The following is a 9981-nucleotide window of genomic DNA, read 5'->3' as shown; positions in this document are numbered from 1 at the left end:
TGTACAGATTGGTGGTGGTAATGATGAGGTATCCATGAAACATCTTCCTTTGATGTTAGAAGGGCCAGCCAGAGCTTGGTTGAATCAGTTGGCTCCTGGCAGCATATTCAGTTGGGAAGAGTTGGCCCGAGTGTTTGTTAGAACATTTGAAGGCACTTGCAGGCGGCCTGCAGGGCTGACAGAGTTGCAGCATTGTGTTCAGAATCCGAATGAGACTTTGAGAGATTACATCCAGAGGTGGACCACTTTGCATCACACAGTGGAAAACGTGTCACCACACCAAGCAGTTTGCGCCTTCAAGGAGGGCGTTCGGTACCGAGAGCTAAACCTGAAATTCAGTTGGACAGGAGATATGACTCTGACCCGAATGATGGAAATAGCCACTCGGTACGCTAACGGTGAGGGAGAAGACCGACTCCGCAACGACAAGAGCAAACCAGTCGCCCAAGACGCCGGAGGAGGTAATTCCAATCGGAAACAGAAGCGCAAGGCCGAACCCGCCGCTCCTGGTGAAGCCGCAGCAATGACTCAGGGAATATTCAACGGAAAACCTAAAGGACCATGGGTCCCCAAAAAGGTGAAGGATTCAACAGGGATGATGTGTTAGATTTGCCGTGTCGTATACACACCAAGGTGGATGAAGAGGGAAACCTGATTTATCCCAAGCATACCACTCGACAGTGTCAACTCCTTATCCAGCAATTCTGAGAGGGACAACCCAAGGAGAAAGAGAAAGAGTCTGATAAGGAAAAAAACAAAGAGGAAGATGATGGTTTCCCCAACATCAATGCCACTTTGGTGATTTTTGCTCACGTTGAGAGCAAAAGTCGATTGAAAGTCATTAACAGAGAAGTGAACATGGTTGCTCCGGCAACGCCAACATATTTGAAGTGGTCTAAGACTCCCATTACATTCGACCAGTCTGACCATCTAGCACGTGTTGCTCCCCCAGGGCAGCAAGCGTTGGTGGTCGACCCGGTCATTGGGGGCACTCGATTGACAAAGGTCCCGATGGATGGTGGCTTGAACATTTTGTATGTTGAGACTCTTCAAGAGATGGGCATCCCGATGTCTAAGCTCAGTGAAAGCAATATGCGCTTCCATGGTGTCATCCCTGGGAAAAAAGCTGATTCACTCGGTCAGATCACTCTTGACATGGTTTTCGGCGATTCAAAGAATTATCGCAAGGAAAAGTTGACATTTGAAGTTGTGCATTTTCACAGTGCTTATCATGCTATTCTGGGTAGGCATGCATATGCTCGCTTCATGGCTCGACCATGCTATGTATACCTCAGGCTGAAGATGCCTGGTCCCAAAGGTGTGATTAGGATCACTGGTAATTGGCACAGAGCAGAGGAATGTTTCTAGACGGGCTCAAAGATTGCCGATGAATAGATGGCAGTAGCGGAAATGCAAGAGTACCAGAAGAATGCAGATCCGAGTGATTTGCTACGTGCCAAGAAGCCCGCTTCAGAATCTTCATTTCAGTCGTCTGGTGAGACAAAGCAAGTTCATGTGCACCCGACCGATCCTAGTGCTCCTCCGACTCATATCTCAACAATGCTTGATAGCAAATAGGAAGAATCGCTCACCCAGTTCCTTCGTGAGAACTGGGACATCTTTGCATGGAAGCCTTTTGACATGCCAGGTGTACACAGGGGACTGGCTGAGCACTGTTTGCGAGTCTACTTGAAAGCAAAACCCTTCAAAGAGCATCTCCGTCAGTCCGCCGTGGAGAAGAGGAAAGCAATTGATGAGGACGTGGGTCGGCTTCTGGCAGCTGAGTTCATCCGCGAGATATACCACTCCGAGTGGCTCACTAATGTTGTCATGGTCCCCAAGAAGGACGATTCACTTCACATGTGCATCGACTTCAAGCATATCAATCGGGCCTGCTCGAAAGATCATTTCCCTTTGCCTCGCATCGATCAAATTGTTGACTCGACTGCGGGATGCGAGCATTTGTTCTTTCTGGACACTTATTCCAGGTACCATCAGATCCAACTATATGGCCCTAATGAATTAAAAACAGCTTTTATCACCCCATTTAGGTGATTCTGCTATGTTACCATGCCCTTTGGTCTCAATAATGCTGGTGCCACATTCATGCGCATGATACAGAAGTGCCTGCTCACTCAAATTAGTTGGAATGTGGAAGCACACATGGATGACATCGTGGTCAAGTCACGTAAAGGTTTCGACCTGCTGACTGACCTCGCCGAATCCTTTGCCAATCTGAGAAGGTATGATATCAAGCTTAATCCATTAAAGTGCACATTCGGAGTCCCAGGAGGAAACTTACTCGGTTTTCTTGTTTCCGAATGAGGGATCGATGCAAACCTAGAAAAAGTTGGTGTAATTTTCCGAATGAAATGCCCTGTGCATGTGCATGATACGTCCATTTTGCATCATGCTTTTATATCGATATTTATTGCATTATGGGCTGTTATTTCACATTATGTCACAATACTTATGGCTATTCTCTCTTATTTTACAAGGTTTACATAAGGAGGGAGAATGCCGGCAGCTGGAATTCTGGGCTGGAAAAGGAGAAAATATTCGAGACCTATTCTGCACAACTCCAAAAGTCCTGAACTCCATGGAGTACCTTATAATAAATAATGAAAAATCCTCGCCAAAGATGAATACCGGGGGCCCACACCCTGTCCATGATGGTGGGGGGCGCGCCCCCCTAGGGCATTCCCCCCTACCTCATGGGCCCCCTGGTGGCTCTCCGATGACCATCTTCTGCTATATGAAGTCTTTCATCGAGTAAAAAACCAGAAGCAACCTTTCGGGACGAAACTCCGCCGCCACAAGGCGGAACCTTGGCGGAACCAATCTAGGGCTCTGGCACAGCTATTATGCTGGGGAAACTTCCCTCCCGGAGGGGGAAATCATCGCCATCGTCATCACCAACACTCCTCTCATCGGGAGAGGGCAATCTCCATCAACATCTTCATCAGCACCATCTCATCTCAAAACCCTAGTTCATCTCTTGCATCCAATTCTTGTCTCCAAGTCCGGGATTGGTGCTGGTGGTTGCTAGTAGTGTTAATTACTCCTTGTAGTTGATGCTAGTTGGTTTAATTGGTGGAAGATCATATGTTCAGATCCTTTATGCATATTATTACGCCTTTGATTATGAACATGAATATGCTTTGTGAGTAGATACGTTTGTTCCTGAGGACAAGGGAGAAGTCTTTCTATTAGTAGTCATGTGAATTTGGTATTCGTTCGATATTTTGATGAGATGTATGTTGTCTAGCCTATAATGGTGTTATGTGAACGTCGACTACATAATACTTCACCATTATTTGGGGCTAGAGGAAGGCATTGGGAAGTAAAAATTAGATGATGGGTTGCTAGAGTGAGAGAAGCTTAAACCCTAGTTTATGCGTTGCTTCGTAAGGGGCTGATTTGGATCCATATGTTTCATGATATGGTTAGGTTTACCTTAATACTTTTGTTGTAGTTGCGGATGCTTGCAATAGAAGTTAATCATAAGTGGGATGCTTGTTCAAGTAAGAACAACACCCAAGCACCGGTCCACCCACATGTCAAATTATCAAAGTACCGAATGCGAATCATATGAACGTGATGAAAACTAGCTTGACGATATTCCCATGTGTCCTCGGGAGCGCTTTTCCTTATATAAGAGTTTGTCCAGACTTGTCCTTTGCTACAAAAAGGATTGGGCCACCTTGCTGCACTTTATTTACTTTTGTTACTTGTTGCTTGTTATAAATTACCTTATCACAAAACTATCTGTTACCACTAATTTTAGTACTGGCAGAGAATACCTTGCTGAAAACCGCTTATCATTTCCTTCTACTCCTCGTTGGGTTCGACACTCTTACTTATCGAAAGGGCTACAATAGATCCCCTATACTTGTGGGTCATCAAGACTCTTTTCTGGCGCCGTTGCTGGGGAGTGAAGCGCCTTTGGTAAGGAAAAATTTATATAGTGTGCTGAAATTTACTGTCACTTGTTACTATGGAAAGTAATCCTCGGAGGGGCTTGTTCGAGGTATCTTCACCCCGACCAGTAGAGCAAAGAGTTGCTCCTCAACTTACTGAACCTATTGAAAATGAAATTCCTTATGAGTATTGAGGGAGTCCTGGATTAGGGAGTCTCCGGACAGCCGGAGTATATGCTTTGGCCGGACTGTTGGACTATGAAGATACAAGATTGAAGACTTCGTCTCGTGTCCGGATGGGACTCTACTTGGCGTGGAAGGCAAGCTAGGCAATACAGATATGGATATCTCCTCCTTTGTAACCGACCTTGTGTAACCCTAACCCTCTCTGGTGTCTATATGAACCGAAGGGTTTAGTCCGTAGGATAAGAACAATCATACCATAGGCTAGCTTCTAGGGTTTAACCTCTCCGATCTCGTGGTAGATCAACTCTTGTAATACTCATATCATCAAGAATAAATCCAGCAGGACGTAGGGTTTTACCTCCATCAAGAGGGCCCGAAGCTGGGTAAAACATCGTGTCCCCTGCCTCCTGTTACCATCTGCCTTAGACGCACAGTTCGGGACCCCTACCCGAGATCCGCCAGTTTTGACACCGACATTGGTGCTTTCATTGAGAGTTCCTCTGTGTCGTCGCGGTTAGGCTTGATGGCTCCTACGATCATCGATAGTGATGCAGCCCAGGGTGAGACTTTTCTCCCCGGAGAGACTTTTGTATTCGGCGGCTTTGCACTGCGGGCCAATTCGCTTGGCCATCTGGAGCAGATTGAAAGCTACGCCCCTGGCCATCAGCTCAGGTTTGGAAGCTTAAACTACACGGCCGATATCCGTGGAGACTTGATCTTCGACGGATTTGAGCCCCAACGGGTGCGCCGCACTGTCACGATGGGCATGATTTAGCTCTGTCGCCGAACAGTGCCCTGGAGGCCGCACCCGCATCCGCTCCGACCTTCAATTCGGAGCCAACTGCACCGACCAAGGGCGGGTGGCTAGACCCCGCCGCGGAGGCTGCAGCCTCAATGTCGATCGAGCCGAACACCAACCTTATCCTGCGCGAGGCCCGTGACTCCACATTGCCGGACTCTCCTCCGAACTCTCAACCATCCATGCCCCTGCCAATCGAATCCGATTGGGCGCCGATCATGGAGTTAACGGCCGCGGATATATTTCAGCACTCGCCCTTCGGCGACATACTGAATTCACTAAGGTCTCTCTCTTTGTCAGGAGAGTCCTGGCCGGATTATGAACGGCGGGATTGGGATGCGGACGATGAAGAAATTCGACGCCCACCCACCACCCACTTCATAGCCACTGTCGATGATTTGACCAACATGCTCGACTTCGACTCCGAAGACATCGACGGTATGGACGACGACGCAGGAGACGAACAGGAACCAGCGCCTATAGGGCACTGGAAAGCCACCTCATCATGCGATATATACATGGTGGACACACCCAAAGAAGGTAATGGCGACGAGACAGCGGAGGATGACCCCTCCAAGAAGCAACCCAAGCCTCGACGACGACGAATTCGTCGTGCCAGAGGATCCCGTCGAACAAGAGCACTTCAAGCGCCGGCTTATAGCCACGACAAATAGCCTTCATAAAAAGCAGCAGCAGATTCAAGCTGATAAAGATCTGCTAGCTGACAGATGGACCGAAGTCCTTGCGGCCGAGGAATATAAACTCGAATGCCCCTCCAAGAGTTACCAAAAATGTAGGTTGCTACCCCGACTGGAGGAAGAAGCGTATGATGCAGCTGATCGGCCACCTGGTGACCGCGATAGAGAGGCATTCCAGCCAAAAGCTCAGCCTGCACCCCAACGCCATTCAAATAAAAAGGCATGGGGAAATACGCCAGACCTGCGAGATGTACTGGAGGACAAAGCAAAACATGCAAGATCGATCTATGGATCACGAGGGCGCGCCACTACGCGAGACGATAAACATCACCCCGGATACAGTAAAAGTAAATCCGGCCGGGCCGAACACAGCGGGCAAGACTCATTGGAGCTGCATTGCGATATAGCCCAGCACAGAGGTGCCGCACACCCCTTATGCTTCACAGATGAAGTAATGGATCATCAAATCCCAGAGGGTTTCAAATCCATAAACATAGAATCATAAAACGGCACGACAGATCCTGCGGTATGGATCGAGGATTTCCTCCTACACATCCACATGGCCCGCGGTGATTACCTACACGCAATCAAATACCTCCCACTCAAACTTAAAGTACCAGCTCGGCATTGGCTCAACAGCTTGCCAGCAGACTCCATTGGCTGTTGGGAAGATCTGGAAGCCGCATTCCTCGACATCTTTCAGTGCACTTATGTGCGACCACCAGATGCCGATGACTTGAGCCACATAATTCAGCAGCCAGAGGAATCGGCCAGGCAATTCTGGACACAGTTCCTAACAAAGAAAAATCAAATCGTCGACTGTCCGGATGCAGAAGCTCTAGCAGCTTTCAAGCACAACACCTGCGACGAGTAGCTAGCCCGGCACCTTGGTCAGGAAAAGCCGAAATCTATGGCAGCCCTCACGACACTCATGACCCGCTTTTGTGCGGGAGAAGACAGCTGGCTGGCTCGCAGTAATAACATATCAAAGAACCATGGTAATTCGGATACCAAGGACGGCAATAGCAGGTCACGTCGCAACAAACATAAGCGCCGCATTAATAGCGATAATACTGAGGATACGACAGTCAATGCCGGATTCAAAGGCTCTAAACCCGGTCAACGGAAAAAGCCATTCAAACAAAGCACTCCGGGCCCGTCCAGTTTGGACCGTATACTGGATCGCTCGTGTCAAATACGCGGCACCCCAGACAAGCCAGCCAACCACACCAACAGGGATTGTTGGGTATTCAAGCAGGCCGGCAAGTTAATTCCCGAAAACAAAGATAAGGGGCCACATAGCGATGACGAGGAAGAGCCCTGGCAGCCGAACACCAGAGGATAGAAGAGGTTCCCCCTCACAAGTGCGGACGATGAACATGATATATGCAACCCACATCCCCAAGAGGGAGCGGAAGCATGCGCTCAGGGACATGTATGCGTTGGAGATAGTCGCCCCAAAGTTCAACCCATGGTCCTCCTGTCCGATCACCTTCGATCGCAGGGACCACCCCACTAGTATCCGTCGTGGCGCATTTGCCGCACTGGTCCTAGACCCAATCATTGACGGATTTCACCTCACTCGAGTCCTTATGGATGGCGGCAGCAGCCTGAACCTGCTTTATCATGACACAGTGTGCAAAATGGGTATAGACCCCTCAAGGATCAAACCCACAAAAACGACCTTTAAAGGCGTCGTACCAGGTGTAGAGGCCCATTGCACAGGCTCAGTCACACTGGAAGTAGTCTTCGGATCCCCGGATAACTTCCGAAGCAAAGAGTTAATCTTCGATATAGTCCCATTCCGTAGTGGCTATCATGCATGATACATCTCCGTTGTATCTACTTTTCCAAACACTTTTGCCCTTGTTTTGGACTCTAACTTGTATGATTTGAATGGAACTAACCCGGAATGACGTTGTTTTCAGCAGAATTGCCATGGTGTTGTTTTATGTGCAGAAAACAAACATTCTCGGAATGACCTGAAACTCCATGGAACATCTTAGAAAAAATAATAATAAATCCTTGCCAAAGATGAAGAACAGGGGGCCCACACCCTGTCCACGAGGGTGGGGGCGCCCCCCCTAGGGCGCGCCCCCTACCTCGTGAGCCCCCTGGATGCCCTCCGACGCCAACTCCAACTCCATATATTTGCTTTCGGAGAGAAAAAAATTAGGGAGAAGAAATCATCATGTTTTACGATACGGAGCCGCCACCAAGCCCTAAAACCTCTTGGTAGGGCTGATCTGGAGTCCGTTCGGGGCTCCGGAGAGGGGGATTCGTCGCCGTCGTCATCATCAACCATCCTCCATCACCAATTTCATGATGCTCACTGCCGTGCGTGAGTAATTCCATCATAGGCTTGCTGGACGGTGATGGGTTGGATGAGATTTATCATGTAATCGAGTTAGTTTTGTTAGGGTTTGATCCCTAGTATCCACTATGTTCTGAGATTGATGTTGCTATGACTTTGCTATGCTTAATGCTTGTCACTAGGGCCCGAGTGCCATGATTTCAAATCTGAACCTATTATGTTTTCATGAATATATGTTAGTTCTTGATCCTATCTTGCAAGTCTATAGTCACCTACTATGTGTTATGATCCGGCAACCCCAAAGTGACAATAATCGGGACCACTCCCGGTGATGACCATAGTTTGAGGAGTTCATGTATTCACTATGTGCTAATGCTTTGTTCTGGTTCTCTATTAAAAGGAGGCCTTAATATCCCTTAGTTTCCAATAGGACCCCGCTGCCACGGGAGGGTAGAACAAAAGATGTCATGCAAGTTCTTTTCCATAAGCACGTATGACTATATACGGAATACATGCCTACATTACATTGATGAATTGGAGCTAGTTCTGTGTCACCCTATGTTATGACCGTTACATGATGAACTGCATCCGGCATAATTATCCATCACTGATCCGGTGCCTACGAGTTTTCCATATACTAGTTTACGCTTATTTACTTTCCCGCTGCTACTGTTACAATCACTACAAAATACCAAAAACATTACTTTTGCTGTCTTTACTTTTGTTGCCGCTACCACCACTATCATATTACTTTGCTACTAAACACTTTGCCGCAAATACTAAGTTTCCAGGTGTGGTTGAAGTGACAACTCAGCTGCTAATACTTGAGAATATTCTTTGGCTCCCCTTGTGTCGAATCAATAAATTTGGGTTAAATACTCTACCCTCGAAAGCTGTTGCGATCCCCTATACTTGTGGGTTATCAAGACCAATTTCTGGCGCCGTTGCCGGGGAGCATAGCTCTATTCTCTGAGTCACTTGGGATTTATATCTTCTTATCACTATGAAGAACTTGAGAGATCCAAAAAACAAGATTTATCCCTCAACTACGAGGGGAGGTAAGGAACTGCCATCTAGCTCTGCACTTGATTCACCTTCTGTTATGAGTAAGTTTGCGACAGCTACACCTGCTTCTGCTATTCGTTCTGATATGTCGCATGTTATTGATGATGCCACTTCTGCTATGCATGATACTTATGATGAAACTGCTTCTATGCCTGATACTACTGTGCCCCTTGGTGAATTTCTTGATGAACAAATTGCTAGGGCTAGAGAAAAAGAAATTATTGAATCTGAATATGATGATGATAGTGATGATGAAAATATGCCTGTTATCCCTGAGGGTTATCTTTTTGATATGTAATCTTCTGCCGCTATTTTAGCTTGCAGGGATAGATATGAGCTTAAGAGGTTATTAGTTAAATGGAACAAAGAATCACTTAGAGATAAAATGAAACCCGACCCTGCTTTTGCTACTTCACCTATATGTGTTCCTGATAAGGATTATGAATTCTCTATTGATCCTGATATAATTACTTTGGTTGAATCTGATCCATTTTATGGCTATGAATCTGAAACTGTTGTGGCACATCTTACTAAGTTAAATGATATAGCTGCCCTGTTCACTAATGATGAGAGATCGCGTTACTTCTATATACTCAAAATATTTCCGTTCTCATTAAAGGGTGATGCTAAGATATGGTTTAACTCTCTTGATCCTGGTTGTGTGTGTAGTCCCCAGGATATGATTTATTACTTCTCTGCTAAATATTTCCCTGCTCATAAGAAACAAGCTGCTTTGAGGGAAATATACAACTTTGTGCAAATTGAAGCAGAGAGTCTCCCACAAGCTTGGGGGAGGCTTCTCAAGTTACTTAATGCTTTGCCTGATCATCCTCTTAAGAAACCTGAAATACTTGATATCTTTTATAATGGACTAACCGATGCTTCCAGAGATTACCTGGATAGTTGTGCTGGTTCTCTTTTCAGGGAAAGAACACCGGATGAAGCTAAAATTCTATTGAATAATATGTTCACAAATGAAAATAATTGGGCACCTCCTGA

Source organism: Triticum urartu, chromosome 6A (genome assembly GCF_056163025.1).
Source record: "Triticum urartu cultivar PI428250 chromosome 6A, HENAU_Tu73, whole genome shotgun sequence".
Taxonomy (NCBI): Eukaryota; Viridiplantae; Streptophyta; class Magnoliopsida; order Poales; family Poaceae; genus Triticum; species Triticum urartu.
This window is presented reverse-complemented; position numbering follows the sequence as displayed.